This window comes from Symphodus melops (genome assembly GCF_947650265.1).
Source record: "Symphodus melops genome assembly, chromosome: 13".
Taxonomy (NCBI): domain Eukaryota; kingdom Metazoa; phylum Chordata; class Actinopteri; order Labriformes; family Labridae; genus Symphodus; species Symphodus melops.
The window spans coordinates 5,407,451-5,431,281 of NC_136703.1; the positions used below are offsets into that span (position 1 = coordinate 5,407,451).

General features: G+C 40.7%; 1 protein-coding gene across 5 annotated transcripts in view; it reads right to left on the bottom strand.

The window, feature by feature from the left end:
• Positions 1-23,831, bottom strand: part of LOC306833326 (protein FAM110A) — a 52,431-nt gene that overhangs the window by 20,662 nt on the left and 7,938 nt on the right. For 2 of the 5 annotated variants that reach the window (XM_079358505.1, XM_079358504.1), the window contains exon 2: positions 1,043-1,318. The exons of 1 other annotated variant lie outside the window; for it this stretch is intronic. The gene's annotated coding sequence lies outside the window, so the exon portion shown is untranslated. Of the gene's footprint in view, positions 1-1,042; positions 1,319-5,223; positions 5,288-23,831 lie in introns of all 5 variants that reach the window. 2 more of the 5 variants (XM_079358506.1, XM_079358507.1) reach the window with 2 other exon arrangements.

Genomic DNA, 23,831 nt, shown 5'->3' on the forward strand with positions numbered 1-23,831 from the left:
CGTATAACGTACTGTTCTTCTTACAGGACAGAGACAGGACAACTACATGTCCTGTGAAACTATTAGGATGACACTGACACTCAAGACAACATTCATTCCCACTAAATCAGCCCGTTGTTTAAAGTTAGACATCTTCTGAAGTATTTACTCATGTAACTGCTTCTTGTGATAGTGTTCGAGTAATGACAATGTCAAGCTTGAGGAAATACAACAATAAACTTTTAAATCAGGAAGAATAAACCTGCTGTTGAAACGCGACAGATGACACCCTTTACCTCACGTGTAACGCACACGTTTACACACACAGTTTCCTGCTCCATAAATATAGGATTGTGACCCTCACGTGACACAGCAGCAGCAGAGACCCTCACACACAGGGATGTTGGAAGCCATTTGTCTTGTTAGTAGGTCAGTGGGCCCTGTGAGGAAGGGGGGCAGGGTAAATAAAGGGTAACCACGAGGGCTGCCGACAGGCAAAAGGCAGAGGAAGCATGGCCTTCTGGGAATGAAAAGAATGGCGGTAATGATAACAGGGAGGTTGGCATCTAGACGGCTGTCTTTAAAAGGAGCGGGCAGATGGTGTAAAAGAGGAGTTCCCTAAAAATACACAATCAAACACACACATATTTCCACTCACACGCTGAAATGCTCTTCCCAGCTCACACGGAGTTGGTGTGTATGATTCATCAGGATTAGCTGATGAACACGCACTTGTGCCAATTCAGAGATATACACCAAGTCATCAAACCAGATAATGCATTTGTTCAGTCACTGTTAAGTCTGCTTTACAGTCTGGTTTTTCCAGCCTGAGACCATATTCACATGAATGAGTCATTTTTGTGATTGTACAATATAAATAGCAGCAAACAGAAACACCCCATGTGCATCTTTACCTGGCAAAGACAGACAATTAAAATCCAGTGTAAGTAGGTCAGCCTTTCAAAACACAGATCACTTTTTGTTCATGCGTAGGCTGATTCGGTGATCACTGAAATGATCCGGAGGACACAAACATTATGCATGTCCTCCCTCTTTGTGTTACCTCTCATCATGCCAAGAGCTGTCCGTTCACGTCCGCCTCTCAACTTCACGTCACGTACAAAGAGGAGTTTGGAGGGGGAGAGACGTGCATGAGAGTCCTGAGCTGCTGACCTCCAGGGTTCAACAGGAGCAGAGACAAAGCCCACCGGGGCAAGGAGTCACACTGACCTCATTCCTCGCCAAATTTGGGAGCACCCGAGGGCCGCTGACTGAAGGAACCGGAGGCACATCCCTTCTTGCTTACTGTCTGGTATTTTTGGGCCGGAGAAGGATGAACCTGAGAAAACACAAATGCATGATATAAAAACTCAGGTGGAAATCTGATTTTAGTTAAGAAGTTAACTTTCCATTTACTATTCTTATTCCAAACCTCTGTGCATCTTTCAGTTTTTTCGTTTCAGAAATTTACATAAAAAAAGAAAAATAAATGGTTTACTTATTTTGATTTTAAAATATGTCTTACGGACAAACAAGGTAAATTACTGTAACAATTGACGGTTAAAAAAAAGGATCATGAAAAGTAAAAAATTGATGCATTTTAGTTTTCGGTTTAAAAAAAGAAGAAAACAGAATAACTAGAAAACAGATGATGCAAAAAAGTCAACATTTTTAACTTTTGAAACAGCATGTTAGTCCTTTGCACATGAATGCATAGAATGTGCCACAATAAATAAGTCTTTGGAAAATTGTTACATAATGCATGACTGTATCCGTGTATGTTTATGTATGTGTGTGTGTGTGTGTGTGTGTGTGTGTGTGTTTTGTATACCCATGCCATATGGAGAAGCTTACATGGCTTCGTGCAATAAATGATGACCACATAGGATGACCTCATCATCACATGGTGGGGCAGATAAACCACACACAGAGCTACTTCAGTGCAAAATAAAGGCCAAATACAGGTGGCAACACGTGCCATAAGACAGCCAAACAGAGACACACAGAGAGAGAGAGGAAGAGACATGGACGGAGAGAGAAACACAGCGACAGACAGCCAGTACTTGGCTCAGTCAGCAAACTAACACTTTGCAAGCAGCCAGAGAGTAAATCTGAGAACTGAAGCCACGCGGCAGCCTTGGAGTCAGTCAGTGGAAAAAAAGCAGCATGGGATTTGACTGTGGAACCATTACTTACTAACACAACACTCCAGCCAAACTTGCCATGTGTTCATTCAGGGAGAGAAAAAAAAACCTCATTGTAATTTATTCTCAAAGACATGCTGTCTGCACTGTGCAAAGAAAAAAAAAACACATTTCCTACGTTGCTCCTCTTTAACAGCGATGTTGGGTGCAAAATTACAGGCCTCATTTGGTGGCTTTTCATTGTAAAAAAAATAAAAAAGGAATGTCGGTTTGGTTGGGAAAATATGACAATATTTCTTGCAAATGGCAAGCTTTCAGTTACATTTTTTAAAAAACCCTGATAAATAACGGAGAGCATCAGCAGCATCGTCAACACTTCTTGTCACAACAGCATGTTGCAGCATGTCTGTTTGTGGCATCTATATTAAAGCTTGTCAAGAGAGATGTTTAATGTTTTAGCACATCTGTGAGGCAACTAAGCACAACACTTTAAAATATGACCACTAACATCCATGAAAGTCTTTAATTAGAGATGATTCCCTGATTTAATCACTGCGATGTTAAATTCTTCAAAGGCCTCCTGTACCCTACTGCAGGATATACAGAGAGTCCACTCTGATAACCATTGTTCAATATGTGAATATTATTTCATGTTCCATCTTTAAGTCATTTGCACATTTAGTATCTCTATTCTATTTTATTTGACAGTCTAAATTACTTCTATAATTCTGTACTGTGTTTTAGAGAAATGGTTACCACCGAATTTCCCCCTGGGATTAATAAAGTATCTTTGATTCTGACAAAAAGATATTCGAAGAGTGTGAAAATGTAAGCGTCTTTCACGTATACATTCAAACGTATACATTCACATGTATCTCAGAGTGGAAGATGATCTGTGTTGGATGCACTCACACAACTTAAAGTAAGGCACCTGGGTAGTGAGGAGTCTCCTCTAACAGTGACTCAACAACAGAAACTGCAATACCACGCCTTCATGAGAAGATTTGGCGATGCTATATGTCGTAAAACAAATCATAATATCAACAAAAACAGAGAAGACACAGACACCATTATGCCTGCTGCATGCATACATTCTGTGGTTTTGCAATGACTGCAGGGACTTAACGTCACCACTCGCTCATAGTGCATTTTGCTGACTATATCCTGCTACGTGTTCACATCGGCTGACTCTGACTTCATGAGGAAATTCTACCATGGGGCCAGAAGGACAAACTGAATGAAAAATGTAGGTCACACATTTTTCGGGTGTTTTGTGAAAGTGAGAAAGCAACTTATACGGGAAAACATCTTTAGTGGAGGGAGAGAGAGAGAGAGAGAGAGAGAGAGAGAGAGAGAGAGAGAGAGAGAGAGAGAGAGAGAGAGAGAGAGAGAGAGAGAGAGAGAGAGAGAGAGAGAGAGAGAGAGAGAGAGAGAGAGAGAGAGAGAGAGAGAGAGAGAGAGAGAGAGAGAAAAGACGTGCAGGAGAGCAGCGACAGGTCGGATTCCCCATCTGTGCATACTCAGGGGCCTCACTACCCAGGGAACTTTCTCATCTAAACTGAACTAAGTACTTCGAGCAAATCCAACACAGATTATCTCCTGCTCTGAAACACATGCATCAAAAAGGGCTATAGGCTAGGCTACTGGTGCCCCAAATATGACAACACAAACATGTCTGAGGTGCTTCCTCATTGGAAGCTCGTGTAACTTGGCGTGCATTGATTTTAGGAATATACAGTGCCAGGAAGGATGCACAAGAGGGATCCTTCCTTGCCGGGGACAGGAGGAAGCATTTAAAAGGACCCTTTAAAATGGGACAGCCTTTGATGCTCTGATGTACCCTCCAATGAGACACAGCTAAGGCGAGTATGAAAATAAAACAGGAAGTAAGGGACATTTGACAAAAGATGAAAAATACAATCTAACGAAACTCGACACATGCAGGCAGCTATGGCTCAGTTCGTCGAGTCGATCGTCTCTCAACCGGGGTTCGATCCCCAGCTGCTGCAGCTACATGGCTTATGTGTCCTTTGGGAAGACATTTAACCCCAAGTTACTCCCGCTGCTTCCTCATTGGTGTGTGAATGGGATTTGTTACTTCTGATGGTCTCTTTATATTGCAGCCTCTTCCATCAGTGTGCAAAAGTGTTGGTGTGACCTGCGATGTTAAAACGCTTTGAATAGTCCAAAGACTAGAGAAGAATTAGCTCAAGTACATTTTACAAACGTGTGAGAGATTCCACAATTATAGATGACAACACGTGTTAACTAAATTATTCTGTACACGTTTTAGATATTAATAAATAATGAAAGATGCTCTGTCGTCCTGGAGCCTCAGGGTTATGTGATATCCGTTAGTTCGGTGTATTAAAATTCCCCATTTCTCTTTTATTTAAATCAGACATTTAAACATGACTTCGAAACGTTTTGGCCCACCGGCATCGCAAAACTGCTGATCAAGCAAATCCGAAGTCCTGGTTTAGAAAAAAAAAGGCTTTTGTTACCCAGGGAGAATAATTAGTCGACATCTTCCAAGTCAATTACATAAGCAGGAGCCCCTCTTCTGCCCTGATACCGCCGATGTTAAAAGTATTTCCTCTGCACAGGACTCTGGTGGCTTGTGGTGGGCCTCTGTCTTTAGTTACTGTAAACCACCATAAGCTTCTTTCCAGACATCACTGACCAAAACTCTTCATTAAATGTGATGTTTACTCTTTTCTTGAAGAAGGAAACAAAGAGTCTGGGGGTTCATCCAAAGACAAATGGAAAAAAAACACTCTGGTCGGGAAAGAATCTACGAGTGGCCTGTCAGAAACTGCTTTTCTATTTACATGTATAAGTAATGCTGTCAGATTTCAAGCTTGCGCCTGGTTTCTTGTTTTTCCCAACATGAACAGCCACTCAGGAGCCCATAAAAAAAAAAAGACAACACTGACAAACAAGCTGCTTTTACAAGACTGCAGGAGACGCATTCCTGGCCTGGTAATGATTAAGAATGGAAATAACAAGGTGTTGTGTTTGTTTCTCTTGCCCAGGGTGACACCTTTTGTGGATCCTTAGTAAAAAAAAAAAAAAGGCTTCAATTATTCAGCCAACATACCGTGACTGCTTGGTTCTTCTAACAAGGTCCAAAGATTGGCCCACAGGATCTGCAGAATATCTTTCTGAAACACGGTATAAGAGAAATTCAATGAGGGTTATTTGGCAACATTTCTGTAGCTCAGGCCGACCCTCTAAAAGCTCGTCTGCAGTGTGTTATGAGGCAGAATGCTGAGGGGAAGTTGTTTGCCCCTGGTTAGCCATCGGCAATTTGTACCATCAGGGCGGAACAGTTCTGTTGTGAGCGCATGTCTCAGTTTGTGTGTGTGAGGCTCCATCTGTGTGTTTTCAGCTGAAGCCTCCTGCACTTCTGCAACACTGTACAACAACGCAAAGTCACTTACTGGGACAAGAATATTATACCGTTGTTGATGCAATGCATCAGTACAGAGGGGTAACAACAAGAGAAATACATTACTGTTGCAGAATCGTTATCTCAAAAGAAAGTCAGAGGCAGATTCATGAGCCTGTTGTCAAACTGCAGATTTGTTCAAACTTGCATTCTGAAATTGATAAGAGCACACCAGACTGCAGGGCGGTGTGCACACAGAATTAAAGGAGGAATATCTCTAAATCATTGTGTAAGAATTACTAGAGGTGGTAAAAAAAAAAAAAATGTAAAAACTAGATTCTTCTTTACTAAGATTTAAAAATCGGTTCATACTTCCAAAAAATCGATTTAATTTATGATTTTTTTTCCAGTCACTCCCTGCTCTTGAAATCAGTAGAATTCCAAATAGAGCAACCGGAAATTCAGCAAGTCTCACAGATGACTGGAGCAGATCCTGAAGTTTGCCCTTCAAAAATGGACTTTGAATCCATGAATCCAGAATCATTTTAAGTCGAAAATCAATTCTGAATCAAATCGTTACCCTAAGAATCAAAATCGAATCCTGAGACACCCAAAGATTCCCAGCCTTAAGAACGACTTTAATAGTTTTGAAATGGAGGCGGGGACGCTGGATATAAAAACAAACAGGCTGATGTATTGTATCATAGTCAGCAGGATCAGTAGAAACATTTAAAATATATGCAACAAACATATTGGATAGCACTCGTTTAGAAACCGCTAAACGACATGCAAACCAGATAAAGAATAAAACAGTTTGATCTCAAATTAAAATCAAAAAGAGAAACATGTAAGAAACAGAGTCACTTATCATATTTCATGTTTACAGAATTAATAGACATTTATTTTAAAAGATAAATATATGGTTTGTCATTGAATTACTAATATGTATGCAGATTGTTGTTTAAATGTGTTCCATTTTGTTCCTTTAGATTATATTATATACATTTTGGATTACAGGCCACACACTGCATAATTGAAATAAAGAAGAAGACCTACTTTTTTTAATCCCTGAGGGGAATTTCCATTTTTCTTCACTCTGTTATTGAATATGCTAAAGGCCAGGAGCACAAACACACGTGTCAGGAACTGGATCCTATGCACTAATACGAATAGATGTCAGAGTGAGGGGGGCTGCACACAAAACAAGGGCCCCCCTCAGCAGTTTCGGGGGTCAGTGGCCAGAAAGTGAACTTACAACCTTCCTGTCCTGAACCCAAGCCCCGAACCAAATCAATAGACCAATCAATCGTTGAGCTCCTTCCAGTCTGAGCTCGTGCAGCCCAAACAAACAAAAGTAATCCATATTTAAAAATCAGGTTTTCATGCATGGAATTTGACAATATACTGATGAAGAATTATGGACATCAATAATTGTGCTCAGGTATGTTGGTACTCAAATGTGTGTAGGTTTTTTTAATATAAGAACAAATCCTGAAGAAGAAAAGATTGGTTGATGCACTATCTGCTCTGACACTTCATTAGCGCTGAGAAGGAGTCAATTACATCTTAATAAAAGTTAAAGAATGAATTTCTTTAACTTTTTCATGAAAAATAAACCCAAACTGTTTATCCAGCTGCTGTGCACCCAGACTTTTTAGGACACCTTTGGGGCTCAATCTGCTGAGTCAAAGAGAAGGCAACCAGGCTCATACAGGAAGAGACATGTGATTCATCGACAGCACATTCAGGGCTTTACTTCCTCCTCTGTCAGGAGGAAAAGCGCAGCTTTGCTCCCCTCAGTATGTGAGCAAAACAAGAATGAGGCCTTGTTTGACCTTTAAACCAGTCTAGACTTATTTCCTCTAATACCTATGTAGACTCTTATTATGCAACAGGCATCATTTTACGTCACAATTTTTTTACATTCTTCTGGGAATCACAGAGTCTGACTAAAAAGGTCTGATTCCCAAATATCATCTGACCCGTTAAGTCATCACAGCAGTGGGATCATCTGAAGGGGAACTGAAGTGGTTTAAGAGAGATTAGGGATCCAGAGCACGCCACATGAAAACATTTCAGGGAAAGTTTGAGTCACTAGACAACAGAAATAAAAATGCAGACATGTTCAACTTTTTAAACAATGGATGGAAAATATATTGACTTTGCATAAACAACTACAGCCACAACAGCAAATTGATTTTACCCCTCTTGGCCGTATCCTTTCTCTCAAGGAATTAACCTGTTAGCTTTGGCCCAATGATGATTTACCTGCTGGGAGCAATGGTCACTTTTTTTTCGCATCAGACTAATCGAGCAGTTAGCAAAGAAAAAGAAAAACATCTGACTATGACTTCCATTTTAGTTTGGTCAAGCTCAGAATCAACACTAAAATATGCCATGTGAATTGCAACGCACCAGCATGCAGGCACACCTGGCTCTTAAAGGGTAATTTTTTCACTTATACAGACTATGTGAAAAATACTCCTTTTTTCTTGTATAAAGTTTGCCGTGTTATGAAAACTCTAAGGAGAGGCGAGAGGTATTCCCACACACAAACCTGTTCTCATTAAAATTACCTAATAAAACCGGGTTGAATTCATACAAACCATAAAAGAGTCTGAAGGTTTTTTATAATGTGCATGTGATGTCCAGATCCAGCTCATACATATATAAACATCAGGAATAAAAATCATCTTTCTAAATCAGCAGTAGAAGTGTTGAGAGAAAGCTTGATGTCAAGAATTGCATTTCTTTTTTTTTACCCCGTCATAATAAAAGCTTCTGTATCTAAGCGTGATTGTTCCTTTATTTAGACTATCAGAAGCAGGGGTGCACACTTTAACTAAACTTGACGACTGTGAGGGTTGGCACGTCCTACATGTTTTCAGGTTATGCAACCGTCTTCTCTTTATTATGTTATCCCGAAGAAAAAAAACCCTCCCGCTTCAGGCTGACACCTTAAAGAGTCAAACTTCTGAAGTATTTACAACAGAACTGAAACAGCTTGGAGCACTTTCCTTATCAATTCATGTTCAGCTTCTTGAGCATTTGCCAACCATTTCCTTTCTTATGTAACATGTAATGTGATTTCCCCCAATAGAGGAACACATTTTCCACGACTACATGTCCAATAAAGTGCCAGTTCAAAAGAGTGTGTACAACTCCACCTCTGCAGGTTGATTGTTCTTTCAATGACTTCCAGTTAAGGAGGAAGACGCTCGGAAGGCTCAGACTTTGGCCTTCAGTGGAACCTTTGGACTTCGGAGAAGAGGAAATTATTTAGGGGCCCCCTTTTAGACACTGTCGACCAACTGCTGGGATTTTTTTTGAGCATATCGGATGTTATGGTAAAGCAGAGGGTGGAGTATATGAAGGCTTTTACGGTTTGTTTTGCTTCGTTTCTACCGGACTTGTGGCTTTACAGTTTCCTTAGCCGTCAAAGGGAACATTTCAAGGCCCCTCACTATAGCTGCTTCACACTTGTAGAAAACTCCTGAAGTTTTTGGGTGAGCTGTACGTGTGAACACAAACAGCAGATTTTTTCCTTAATGCTGTGTTTTCAGCCCAAAAATATAATTTGCATAAAGTCAGAGTGAGCTGATGTGAGACTGCAGCTGGAAATAATCCACCTCGAGCAAGTTGGGGTGACGATGTCACAGCTCTTGTCAATCATGATTTATTTGTCTTTGTAATAACGTTGTTTATTCGCAGTGCACATAATTCATAAAAGTGAACGCTACAAAAAGAGTACAAGGAAGGATTAAGACGTCTACAATCGCACTGATTTAAAGTTCTGATCCCCAAACTTCATCTCTGTTTCACTAAAAACTTGTTTTTCTCCTTGAACAGGAAATGCATAAAGGTCTGTTTAAAAGCAGCCTCCTCCATACACCTATACAACTGGAAAAACGTGTGCAAACAAAAGGAAAGCAAGCTTTCGCTTCTGAGATTTCCATCGTGCTTCTTAGAAAAGAAACAACACAATCACTACAGGCCACATACACGTTTCCATGAAAGTTCGTTGAAACTGTGGAGAACTTTCCCTGATAAATCCTGAATACAAGAACGAACAGCACAACTGTGTGTAAGTCAAGTGAAAGATGTTTTTCTAAATCTCCACGCAGATGCTGTTTTACAAACTCGACATATATTGTATTAAATAAAAAAATCACTGTTCTCTAGATTATTGTTATACAATATTATTCAAGCCATACTTCAAATTCAAAGTAGTAACAATAATCAGTTTAAATGAGTAGGAATAACTACACCCATTCAGCTACTTTTAAGGCAGGATATCATTTCCCTCTTGACCATATATGTTGATTTATGTTGCTTTCATCAGCTCTCTCCATCAGGCACATGTCCATGGAGTTATTTATACAACTGGTTTCCTGCTATTCAGAGGCAGAGTGCCTGCTTTAGGAGAAAGGCCTGGCCTGGATGCAGGTAGTCCATCAAAAATGACAGCTCGGCTCTTCAACTTTTCCTCTTGATTCATTCGACCAGTCATCTCTTACTGCTCATCAATGCTGCAGGTTCCTGCACGGACTATTTCTGTTCTGTGAAAGAAAACTGAGGAGTTCAAAAATAACTCTGCTGACTACATATTGGAAATGATGTTATCATGGTTTGATTACATTGTGTGGGAGGGATTTGTCGTGTACACTGTTTTGGGCTGCACGTTTACTGAAAATGATACAAAACAACTATTCCTACATGTTTTAGATTTCCTCTTCACCTCAAGCCAAGTTCAAATTGTGATTTGATTATTGACACTCAGAAATGAGGGATTGAGCACGATGAAAATGTCACCAAAATGACAGGACCGGTTAGAGAAACATGATCAGTTGAGGTCTCGTGCAGCAGCATGTGTCTGCTCTGTCTTGGTCTCCACTTAAAACGTGATTTGCGGACGGAGCGTTCGCCCAGGCAGCAGACGAGTCTTCCAGCAGGGCCAACCACAGCGTTCCTCTGGCTTTTTTTTTTTATTTTTTTTTTTATAAATGGTAGTGTACAGCTGTGTTACCTCCATTCACTGGAATGTGAGAGAAAACGGAAAAAGTGACACGCATTTTAAGCGGCTGTTGCCAAACAACTTAATTCAGCTCGTCCATGAGCTCACAATAAAGTCAACAGATTTCTACTCACATGTGGCAAAAACCACAAAAACATGGAAATGCTCACATGGGCCCTGCCATTTACTGAGGAGAAAACACATGCTGTTGAATATGTAACTGAAAGCTATTAGAAACAATCACCGGCCTTGTCGTCTTCACAATGTTTCTTAAGAAAACGCTCTTTAAATAGTAAAGAGTTCCTGTGGATGTATACACAACATTCAGGCACACAACTAGATGTTCCATACAGCCTTTCGTTGGTCAATTTAAAGAGGAGAAAAGATTTACTTCCATGGTTTTCTATGTGCAGTTCCTTCTTCAACACGTTTGGGTTTGAGACCAACTTTTTGAGACCAGAACAAAAACAGAAATTTTGTTGTGTTCTATCTGTGCCAGTCCGTGATGCAGCCCCTTGTTTCTATCCATCAAAGGCTAAGCAATAAGTCATCCACGTCTCTGGAGAGAGAGACACCGCCTCTCAAACACCCTGCTGAGGATAAGCCTCATTGTTCAGGGGCTATGCCTTGCTTTGTCTCTTTTTCCACCACTCGTTTTTCGCCGTCCAATCCACAACACAAGGTTATAAAGGCCACTTTGTCAAAACTGCAGAGGCAGCTTTGGTTTTTATACTTCCATCAGAAAATTGGATTTTGTCGGGATTCTGGTGGCTTGTTGCCTCAGAGCTCATCTACAATAAACAAGTGTTTGTTCAGACCGAACAGGAAATACATTTATCATTTAACTTAGATACATAGAAAGTTGATAAGCAAATTATCTAGCTTTGATCTGCATTTCAATCAGGCACTCCTGGGAGGCTCATGGCCTACTGGTCAGGTGGAGCACCATGCACGAAGTCCTTCAAGGATACAACTATAGAGTGTAGGGGTCAACAGTGCAGCTGCACCGGGGCCCGTAAAGTCCTGTAAGTCTTTTGTAGGGCCGCTAGAAGAAACATTTCAACAATCTTACAAAAACACATCATTTCCACCTCAAGGGTTCTGACACCATCTGGTATAAATACCCTCAAATGTGCCAAACCACCTCTGGTAAAAAAAAAATGGTAAGAGGCAAACTATGACAGAATTATAGGCTTATTCTAGATATACTATAAAAAAGTTGTGATCATGTTGGAGTCAGGTTGCAGCCGAGCACCTGTTCCTTATTGTGTATGTTCGTGGGTAAATGACATGTGTGCTGCTGTAACTCGTCAGTACTGCTATACTTCCAAGAGGAGTGTTGGGTTTTTGTGTCTCAATAAAGAGATCCAAGTGACAATAAAGAGTGAAGAGTGATTCTTGACACTGGAGAGGTGGGACAGAGATCACACAGTAACAGGACTATGACAGAACACAGAAACATTTACACTCATGCTTGCATCTACAGGCAATCCAGAGTCAGCCTGTTTACCTCACTTGCATGACTGTAGTGGAAAACTGGGGTACATTAAGGAAACCCACACAAGCACATGGAATAAATGTGCAAACTCCACACAGAAAGGTCCCAGCAGGTTTGAACCCACAAACAAAGTGTTATCTACTCAACCAGAACTAAGATTCCAGACAGGCTATAAAACAATCCAATCGGATTCAGTCTGCTGGTGACCACCCCGTTAATCCCTCCAAAATTTACGTTTTCTTTTTGTCTATGTCAGGGCTGTTTGCATTTATTTATTTATTTTTATCTTCCTTGGAGAGTGTGCACTCAGTAAATAGTCATCTGTCTCCTGACCCTGATGATAAACAAGTCAATGAAAGGTCACTCGCACACTGTGTCGGGGCCCAGCAGGCACAAGAGAGGGTGGAGAATTAAAGATCAAGGTTGACTTTTTCAGGTCAGTTGATCACAGCAATGAGACAGATGTTAATTTACAAACGTTTGGTAGCAGCTTCCCTCAGGGACATCGAGGCCAAATGCAAGTCAATATGCAGAAAGAGGCGAGGGACAGAGAGCAATATTGAAGGTGATGAAGGGAAATAAAGCCAAATAACAGCAGGAGCGGGGTTTTTTTGCTCTAAGTGGCTTGGTTCTTATTATTTGGTTCCTTTAACAATCACAAACGGTTTCAATAAAATAACTATTTTTATCTTGGTATAAAAAAAGATTTGTCCAATTTTTAAATCTAATTATAAAAAGTTTTATTTTGCTGCAAGTGTAAGCCTGAAAAATGGAGAACACAAACATGATGACAAGAAATGAAAGCACAGAGTTACACACACACACACACACACACACACACACACACATGCACGCACGCACGCTGGTGACTCCTCCTTTGTAACAGCTTTTAGTCTTCATTATGTCAAAATCATCCATTTAGAATTCTTTGTGGCATCTCAATTAGTTAATCCAGTTTAAACGTACATTTAAATGAGTGAATAAACAAGATGAACCTGTTTGTCATCGAGCCTCGGAGGTGCTACACATCTGAACTCTTCAAAAGCTTCTGTGAGTAACTTTTTGATTTGGGTGGATTTGGTCAAACCTTTAATCTCTTCGCTGATCGTGTCATGCACACACGTGTACTATGTTCTTCCGACTCTGCTTACAACCTGCTTATTTCTACAGTCACACACCACTCACTGTGAATCTTTGCCCTCGTAAATAGAAACAAAGGCTGTTCCTGCAGCGTGCTGTTACTCATGTTGGGGTAACGTGTGACAACGTAAATCTAATCTAGCTCACAGAAATGCCTGACATCACCGCCTTACAGACACAAGGTAATGTAACTCCACTTATTTCTTAATGCATTATGAAGACAGATTACATATGTCTGACTTGACGTCTGACATCTATCATGAAGTCATTACTTCAGTTCAAGAAATAATAATAAGTCTTTTACTTATGTAATGCTTAGTTTTTTTCAGACGAAACGTTTAGCTTACTCTGTAAGCTAATTTGACAAGAGTGAAACAATTAAATTCTGTGTGAAAGGTTGGAGAAAACTCATAAATAACATTGATTTTTCTCCATGACACCTTCCCTTTCCCTTCATCCACCCATCTACCATCCCCACTTCCCTCCTTTAAAGAGAACCAGCTGCCGCCCCACACCTCCATCTGAGCAAGGGACGCTCCCCAGAGAGGAAGAGAGGGAACAGAGCTCGGCACAAAGGTGGAGGAAGAAGCGCAGGCAGGATGTAGGGAGGGAGGTGGATGGGTGCGACTAGACGCTGCGGTCAGAGGTCGAGCCTGCATGTGGCGGGTGGGTTTTTTTTGTGTTGAATCCCCCTCCAACGTCACAACCTCTGTGTCACAGCACGCGCTTATCGCCCCGCTGGAGCTCTGGGGTCCCCACAACACACACACACACACAGATCTGTAATGGTCTCTGGAGGTCTCCGTCACACACACACTACTCTAACTGCCTTTGTTGGTCCCAGGCCAACAGACCCTCACACACACACACACACACACACACACGATCATTACAGGCTTTAACCACAGACACATGATATGGGTTTTGGGGTTTAACAGCAGAGTTAGGGTCAGAGCCCAAGGGAGAGAAAACGTCCCGACCCCAACCTCCACCCTCGACACACACACGCACACACACACGCGCACACACACACACACACACACACACACACACACACACAGACCCCGGGGCAGAGATAAGACACAATCATCCTATTCAGTCATCCTCCCTCGTTCCCCCAACACACACCACCTGAAACATGCTCCTATCTCTTCACTATTTCTCTTCTTGCATCTTATTTTTTATTTAAACGCAAAATCTGAGCTCATTGATGCGATTCAAAGAAAAGGTGCCACTACATCACACCTTAACAGCACGGCAAAAACTCTATTTTAGTAAACAGCAAAACTGAAAAGTTTTGTCAACAAGTCAACATGTTTTAAATATGTAAGTATAGTAGAAAAAGCACTTTGAAAGTGTTGCTTGTACTTCAGATGAAATTGCCATCAAGAGTGTCTATCTTACATATGTCTAAGTATAAAAAGCAGGCTTGCAGTCCATCCACTTAACTTTTGAGGGAAGTTGATATAAAAAATAGAAATAATTGCATACATTGCCTCAGAAGGTTTACCACTATTAAAATACTAAATATGGAAAAGTTGAGGTTGAGGTGGATGAAAAAAAAAAAAAAAAAAAAAAGATTACACCCTTATGACAACAAAAATAAAACAGTCTCTTTCAGAAAGGATGACAGACTGTTCATTTCGGGATGTTTCATTAAGAGACCATAAGGCTTAAAACATGGGATATCTTTAACTAAGACAAGCATGTGGAAGAGTCGGGTGCAGTGGGAGGTCTCAAAGAGTTGTGTTGGAGGAAATCTAAAAGTTAACTTCAATAAAAGAAAAAAGGATTGAATGAAAGAAATGCTAACTTACTGTATAAACACGATGAAACAGGGAAGGGCTACGATCAGACAACAGGGTTTACTCTTTTTTTTAGACAGTTTTTGAAAAACTGGCTGATAAGTTAGCTCACAAACGATGCGTGTCCCACTTTGTGCAGGACTGCACATCTCATCACATATCCTGCATCCGAAACATTGAGATGATGTCCCACATTTGATTGGCTTTAGCATTCTAAAGTGCAGGACACTCTCCTTTCTAAAAGCTGACTTTTACCACATGGCTGTGTGGATATCATGAGAAGGCTCCCACTGTGGTCTGTTTCATATGTAAACCAACCAGCCTTCATTTCTGGTCAAGGGCTCCTCCATCCGTCACCCTCATTGTCTAAACTGCATTATACCCAAGCAACCAGAACGCACTTTTTGGCAGAATGAGATGAGAACTATGACAAAAAAGGAGATGCAGCAACATCATCATCTGGAAAAGCTGGTGGAGGGCAAAGTTCTTCAGTACATTTGCAAGAGGGTTTTTTTTTAAATTGTTTTTATTGCATGTGAAGGAGAATATGACACACTGCATGCAAGACTCACCAGAAGCCTGGCTCATAAAGAGAAATGTCGACCTATGGATGCATTTCTCTCCAAACCACTACTACTACTGTTCACCAAACGGTGTGCAGCACTCACCATCACACTGGTCAGCAGACTGTGGCTCTGCTCATTTTACACAAACTGAAAAAAAAAAATGATGTTGTTGATGTACAAAAGCAGAGGCCAGAGTGTGCACCTGCTTCTGTGGGGATATTCACAACATGCATGCTGTGTACAACCAAATCAACCTGTGGTAAAGCACACTGCTATTTATTGACTTTATTATTTGGACATTTTATCGATATCTAAACTACCTCTCAGCATTGCAGTAACATCTCCCACATTGTCCTGCAGAAAAATACTATTTGTCCTACATTTGGCTTGTCGGCATCTGGTCACCTACAAGGAGGCTTTGAAACCAGATTTTTGAACTCATTGCTGAATAACTGGATTCCTTTTTCTTTAAAGCTAATCCTAAAAAAAACTGTCTGAAAACAAAGCAATACATGTTGGAAACAGAACAGAAATAATTGGAGTGACCAAGCATTACGTCTCACTTTTTACAAACCAGTACTGGGATGTTTGTCATGTTGGCAAAGCTCCATTATGGTGCTGATAAATTAAATCACAGTGAAGTATAGTATTCTAAAACAATTGATTTGATGTCATTTTTGGTCTGACCGTACCTTTACAGTTAGACTAATGTAATGTAAAGGAGAGACGTATGTATGTCCATAAATTAATAAAGATACAAAATATGAATCAGCAGCACTGATGGTTGGCTGAATCATGTGAGGCTATCTGTTTTTTTCCCGCTCTGCTCTAACAACTTTCTCCCAGCTGAAAAAAGAAAAAAATATATTAAACTTACATCAAGAAAATGAAGATTTAAGTTTTTTTGTCAGCCTCTTTCCTTGTGCAGGATGTCCTGTCTCTTTAAATCCCCACTGCTCTACAAATCCCCCCAAAACACTAAATCAGCACACTCATCGCCCATTTCTCACCCCCAACCTCATGGTTCTCCCGTTTCCTTCATGTTACCCCCCACACCGCTCTTCATCCTGCTGATCTAGGACAGTCGAAGCAGAGTACGTGGCAAAACTGCTGTGCAGAAACATGAAAACCCCTGCAGACTGTGAGCTGTACGCAAAGAGAGGCACTTCACCAAAGTATGAATAATGGATCGTATGAAAATGAATAATAAAGGAAGACAATAAACATAGCTGTTTCTGGAAGTTGTGGAGCTTGGAAGAAGCAGCGAGAGATGAAACATTTCAGAGAGCTTATGATTGGAATCCACATTTTTTCGAGACATTATTTCGACTTATTTACCTCCCATGTGAGGAAAAAACTACTTCTCCCTGATACAAGGCCTTGTCTTCTACTCCTGACACTGGTCATGGATTAGATGCTGCTAAAATGATTATTCCATTATTTTGAAATTAATCCCCAATATTAATCCACAAAGTCACGCAATCGTATATTTTGCACAGAGCCTAAAAATGCTTTTTGAGTACAGCATATTTTCTATAGAACCAACATGCAACATTTTACTTCCTGCACAAACCCACAAAAAAAAACGTCCGAAGCACAAAGCTGCATTGAGCACCTGCTCAGCCCTCTCCACACGCCCGCGCCTAATCAACATCTGCTCTTCAAGTTGACTTTTGAGACTCTTGAAACGAGAATAGTATAGACAGCGGCTGACGTCTGGCTTGATTGGTCACCTTTAACAACCTTAGTCTGGACAGTATCTAACATGCGCCAATGGCAGATTCAAAACGCACACACTCAACGCAACAGTCAAAATGTTCATAACAATCCACAGCAATGTTGTCGCCTTTAATTTCTCTTGCATTCTTTCCTTAAGCTTCGTTTTAATGTCTGTTTTTATGTCTGTAAAGCACTGGGAATTGTCTTGAGTCTGGACAGTGCTAGATAAATAAACTTGCCTTGCCTTTTGAATGTTATCGTTTTATCTTAAAGATACCATCAATACAAGAATCAATTAATAACAGTCTGCCTTTATCTCTCCTCCTATACAGAGTCCATGTTCTTCTATGGAGACCCACGCACACACACACATAAGACACACATAAGGGTACTGATCTGGCCCTAAAGGGCTCTTTCTATTGACTGTGTCCCGTTCTTCTCCGTTCAACTTTAATTAATAGCAGGCTATGTGTTGGGTTGCTATGATGTCACACGATTTCTATTCTAAATTATTGACATCTGTGAGTTCACAGCATCTATTGACAGCACTACTTTAAAAGTGAAGCTTCGCGTGTGATTTATGGAGTTTCCAGCCGTTCGTTTCTTAAAGTAACAGCGGCTGCCAAGTTTAGTTATTATTGACAAATTAGCGTGATTAGCAAAAAGCTGTAATGTCTATAAAGAAGTGTATTATACTGGTTTATGATACAGGTTATTTATAAAGCCGAAAAGAAAAAAGAGCTAGGACTGGATATGTTTTTATTTTCACTTCAGCCTTTTACTCTTTGAACATGGACGAGCCTGACATTTAAGACAGTATACTCTTGTTGGTGTTTACGATCTTTATGTTATATTGTAATTTTTCAAAATAAATAATGAAATGAAAATAATTCACTTGTTTGATTGATTTGTCTGGAGCTTGGAGAAAGGGATACATTGCTTCATATGTCCAATACGAAGTAGATAAACACACAAGAAGTAAGCTGTGGCTAATTTGTAACCCGTCACTGATGCGGCTTTCAGGATTAAAAAAAGAAGCATTAGACTAAAATAAATACAGAAACAGTTTTACTTTACAAGTATAGACATTAAAGTCAATTTAATTAAGGAACTAATAAAGAAAAAGGAGGATTATAAGAGGAAGCAGTCAACGTTTAAAGACTTGCTTCAGACTTGTGTTTGTTTACTAAGAAGCTCTCCAGAGAGCGGCTGTGATGACTCAAGGTGCATGAGCGGTGTCAGATGTCGACTCCACTGACATGGAAGAGATGTGATGAAAAGTGACATTAAATGCACAGTGACATTTCTAAAGTGACATTAAAGACATTTCATGAAAGAAATGATGTAAAGTGATTACATTTCTGGGAAAAATGCTGTGATGACACAGAAACTGACAAAGGGAGCAAATTGTATGATTCCATAATGAATGCATAAAAAAAACCGCAAGGTGTTTGGCCACGCTTCATAAAAACAGCTCAAATGCTTTATTATCATTATGCGAAACAAGCCGATGTTTTCACAAATGCACAACAATGTGCCAAATGTTTAGCAGTAAACTGCATGTGTGACCACAAGCCAACAAGTTTTTCACCCTACTTTACCCAGACTTTTTCCCACCATACAAAAAATGTTTTGCACAAAGTCGATGTCAGCAAATATTAGATTGCACCACTTTAATTCAGTGTTCAAAGGAGCCAGAGGGGCTGATGATGTTTACATTATGAGGCTAGTGCGATTTTTTTTTAAATCTTTTGTGCTTACCAGTTCATTTTGTTTCCACCTGTTAGTTGATACTCTTATTAATACATGTAATTACATGTAGCATTAAAGAAAAAACTAAACAAAAACGCTATCATAGAAGTATCGGACGTTGACGCTTCATTCAATATCTTCAACTTGCCTTGATTTGTGATGCGATATCTTGCCTCCTGAGCTTTCCTAAAGTTAGGAACATTTCAGAGGCAGGCAATCCTGAAATGTTCTTGAGTTTACTTTCAAAAGTTTGGTATTTTGGGGATGTCGATGATGGGCACCATTTATGAATCAGGTCCATTTCTAACACAAGAAATCTATTAGGTACTAACCCTGGCTCCCCCAGCCTCCATATTGAAGATTCCTTGCACGAGTTCCTGAACCCCAAATTGCATTCTGAGAACCAACAGTTTCATGGCTTTAAATCATACGGCACTAAAACTGACGTATATTGGGTAATTTGTGTTCATTATTGTCTTTCTAACATTTCTGGACCAGTTACATAAATTAGGAGCTGATTCATTCCCATCACGTTTCCTGAGGCCCTCTGGGCAAATTTGGTAGCTTAACAAATTAGACAGAGGTGACAGAGGGGAGCAGAGTTTTGTAGATTAATTGGGATTAAGTTAATTAGTGCGTAGCTGGGAAGCCCATTGGGTCGGGACCCTGGTATTGTTTCCACAGGTGATCCATCATGGGAACACAACCCTTACTGACACACAGAGGAAGGCTCACCGCTTTCAGGGTATTGACAAAACCAAGCTTTTACTGCCATGGCAACCAACCAACAGCACAGAGCTAAAAACGACCCCACAAGAATACTAACCGAGCATACTGGAAAACAAGTCGAATTGAATCAAACTCAATCCAATGAGAGCTCAACCTCAGTTTGAGTCATTACTTTAGTTCATGGAGTTATAACCATGTTGTCCAACAGATGAAGCACGACACAAACGTTCTGTATCCTTTACATGACATCAATGTGCTTGACATTGAGTGAGGAAGTAACTTTAATGGGAAAAAAACGGTTGTATTGTTTAAATCCTATTCAAGGTCCAGTGAGGTTCCTTTGGTTTTTGTTTACTTCGGCGCCTCTAGTGGACAAAGCAGTACGTCTAATCTCTTTACTGATTCTTTCCAATAGATGTGTAAGTATATCTGTAAACAAAAAAAATCTCAGCTTCCCTCTTTTCCTCAGTCAAATATATCCCTCACTCTGAATCTATGCCCTGTAAAATGTTTTTGAAGGCTTTTTCTGGAGCATCACTTTGTCTGACACCTATCGCCTGGCATCACATTTGGACATTAAAAATAACTATGAAATATTTTTTTGTTAGTGATGGCTATATTTGCAGCTCATAAAGAGGCCTTTGTTAATTAAGGCATGTTTTATTGCCGTCCAAAAACGTCTCGCAGGAGCTTTAACCCTGTTGACTTTGGATTTTAGAGCACAATTGGTTCACTGAATTCAATTAATAATGCATCGAATTTTTTCTTTATCGCAATGCAAAACCTTGTGTCCTCAAGGCGGTTCATCAGAGACAGAGTTACCAACCATTCAAATATGAAACACGCGATCTTCTGTGGGGGGAAAAAGGTCCAGCTTGTTCTGTGTTTTCCAACATGCAATTAACAATTTACCCCAAGTTAGTTAAAGGATGGCGTCCAAATAAAGATTATTTGTAGCAGAAGAAAAAGACTGAAACTGAAGTACAAACCATTCTGTTAATATCCGACTGCAGAGTGAGCTGTTGTATAATCCGACTGGACTATTTGCACATGGCAGAAAATTCAGATTTGATGTGTATTATTTGCATGAATATTTATCAGCTGTTACGCTCTAATTAATGCAGATTATTTGGCTTTAAGTAGATGAAACTGAGTTTTTAATCCAAGCCTTGAGCGTTTCCAGGCTCCTACAAACCAAGGTGGCAATGACAGAAAATAACTTGCAAGTAAAACTCGGCTACACTCTCACTATCTCAACTATGTTCAAGACATCAGATGACTAAAAAGCTGAATTTTAACATCTCTTATAATAACCTGGTTCTTCAGTGCATGTTAGTATGGTGTCAAGTTACTACTCGAGTTACACACACGATACAATTGTCTTGTTTGCACATCAACAATGATCAGGGAACAGGAGGAGGAGGAGTTCTTCTCGAGCAAAAAAAAAAAACTGAAGGGGGAACAAGACCACACCAAGTCTAAAAAACAAACTGTTATCTCACCTCTACAGACCTCAAGTTCAGAAACGTGCTATCGGAGGAGGAACTGAGAGGCGGGGTGATGGTGAAAGAGAAAGTGAGCGAAAGGACACAAAGAGGGGAATTCTGTGCTGATTAGACACTTTATCCAGGTCAGCATCGGAAAAACTAACAGAGGAAGCCTTTCATTGGGTGAATGGACGTACAGAAGATGACTTTAGAACTTCGATGTGGGCCAAAACGTTACTGAACAACAGAGTGAAGAACAATGAGATCAAGTCAGCGTGATTCCTTATCTGGAAAGCTGCCCACTGTGGCAAAAAGAAAATCTCAAAGATTGTGTACATTCTGAAACTTTAACTACGACCCTGATGATCTTTCCGTTGTCCGCTAAAAAAGCTTGAGCAAGGACACTGGGAGGAAGACGACAGAGGAGCTCCAGATTGAGGAGAAGTTTGATGGATTCTGTCTTTATCCTGGAACTGTGGACGAGCTGTTCAGCAAGGACACAAAGTCGTTCTGCCAATAAATCCTTCACGTGTTTCCTATACTTCACAAGTGAAGTCAACTTCACACATGCAGAACATTTCATACGACAAACGTCGGCTCAATGTGCTTCGAACTGGAAAAAAAAAATAGGCAGAGAATGCACAGAAATATAAATCATACAAACCCATGGAAGACAGTAATGCAGATACAATATTATAATACATGTTTTTTAATTATTTAATAAAAAAAGTTTTAAAGTGCATTAAAAGTTTTATTAATCACCTCCTTAAAACCTTACCAGAAGCTTGTGAGTCTGCAAAGGGGATTTCACCTCGTCTCTGAGTATTTTGAAAGGGGGTACTGAAAGTGGGGAGTGTCAGTGCTGTCACTATGAGCCATTTGGTCCTTGTACAACTGGAGTGGCGTGTCTGCATATTTGGACAGAAGTCAAGTGCACTTGGGAGTCAGCTAACTGGTATTTTAAACATCAGCAGTGGATGTGATTCCAATCCGTGCAGCTCAACAAATTAGTTTGGGCATGTGATGTGGATCCTTTAGGGTGGAGGGGATGGATGCATTCCTGTGTGGAGGTGATCTAATCATATTCAATGAAGAACTTTCTACAGCTCTTCACCAAGGAGGGAGGAACGCTGAAGGAAGAAGGATGCATGTGCTACATTGATGCTACTTGATCGGCTACTTCGGGCAACCGAATGAATGAATATTGCAAGATCTGAGGAGGCGCCACAATGACAAAAATGAGCAGAGCTGAATTTGGCAGAGCGATTTGGATGAAAACAAGAGGAGAAGAGGAGGAGGTGCAACATCATTAGCGAGGGACAATGACCCAGTTATGCACAATGCCTCAAGGGCGGAAAGCAAAGGGGACGACAATCGTGCAAACTCACATGCCGACAAACACTCATGCGTTTGTCATATTCTGCCAAGACCCAGACAAGTTGTACAGTAAAGGGCAAGGCAAAATACAAGCCTGGGCATGCTGAGGTTAGGTGGCGACAGGCACAAATCTGTCACTCACACACACACACATCACAGGGCCAAAGATCTGAGGCCACACACCATCAAACTGGCTTTTTCGCTGTCTATGACCTACATTCACCATGTTAGAGGAGCTCAGGGTTTGTTGCTGCTGCATTCTTGTGACTGACAAGCAGACGCTCACCCCGGTCTCCTCCTGTTTCTCTGCCCTGAGGTTTCCCCTCAGCTGAGTAAGCTGTAGCTCTGATATGTGTGCTCTACGAAGAGATGAAAGTGAAAGGGAGGGGAACAAACTTGCAAAGCAGAGAGAAATCACAAGAAATAAGTCGTCCTTAAAAACCTTCCTGCAGGGTAAAATAGATTGAATTTTCTAAAACGATGGGACAAAACGTTCACGAAGACAATTTCTAGACAAGACGATGAAAATGACTGAGCACTTTCCCTGACACTTCACTCCCATCCAATCTAAGAGGCATCAGCGTCAGCAACAGAAAGCAGTGGGCTGAATCTATCTTTTGTTTTGATGTCAGATGGGAAACATGTTCAAGTGTGCTTTGGAGAGATCTGTCGTGCGTGTTTGTCGTTAGGTTAACGTGCCAGATTGACTCCAAGCTGACAGGGCCGCTCCCGCTCCCTTCAATCCTCATTTTTACCGTTTTAGTGTTATAAAAAAGGAACAATAGTTGAGCACTGAACAAAGGGGAGAGGAGAGATGACGGATGGCTAACGTTTAGTCGAGAGATGGAGAAACATCTGAAATTCTAATGGGGCAGGGAGGGCAGCTGGGGGTCAGAGTGGGGTTCAACGCTGCAGGGAATTAAGGACAAAGTGTGTGTTCGGGGGGAGAAAGGGGGTCGATGTGGGATTGTTTGGATCGTCATGGTCCTCCACCAATTTCCATAAATGAGCCAGAGACGCGTGCCAAACTGCGTCTGTGTTGCACTGGCAGCTGTTGTCTTGTTTGACAAACGCAATGTCAGCAAAGGAGTTAAGTTCAACACATTTATTTCTGTCTGGAGAGCTTAAGCTCGACTTTCAGTCGTTCGTCATCTGTGAGGTTGCTTTGGATTTATTTCTGGAAAATGTGCTGCACATCCTTCATGTTTGTGTTTCTGCACTTCAGAAGCA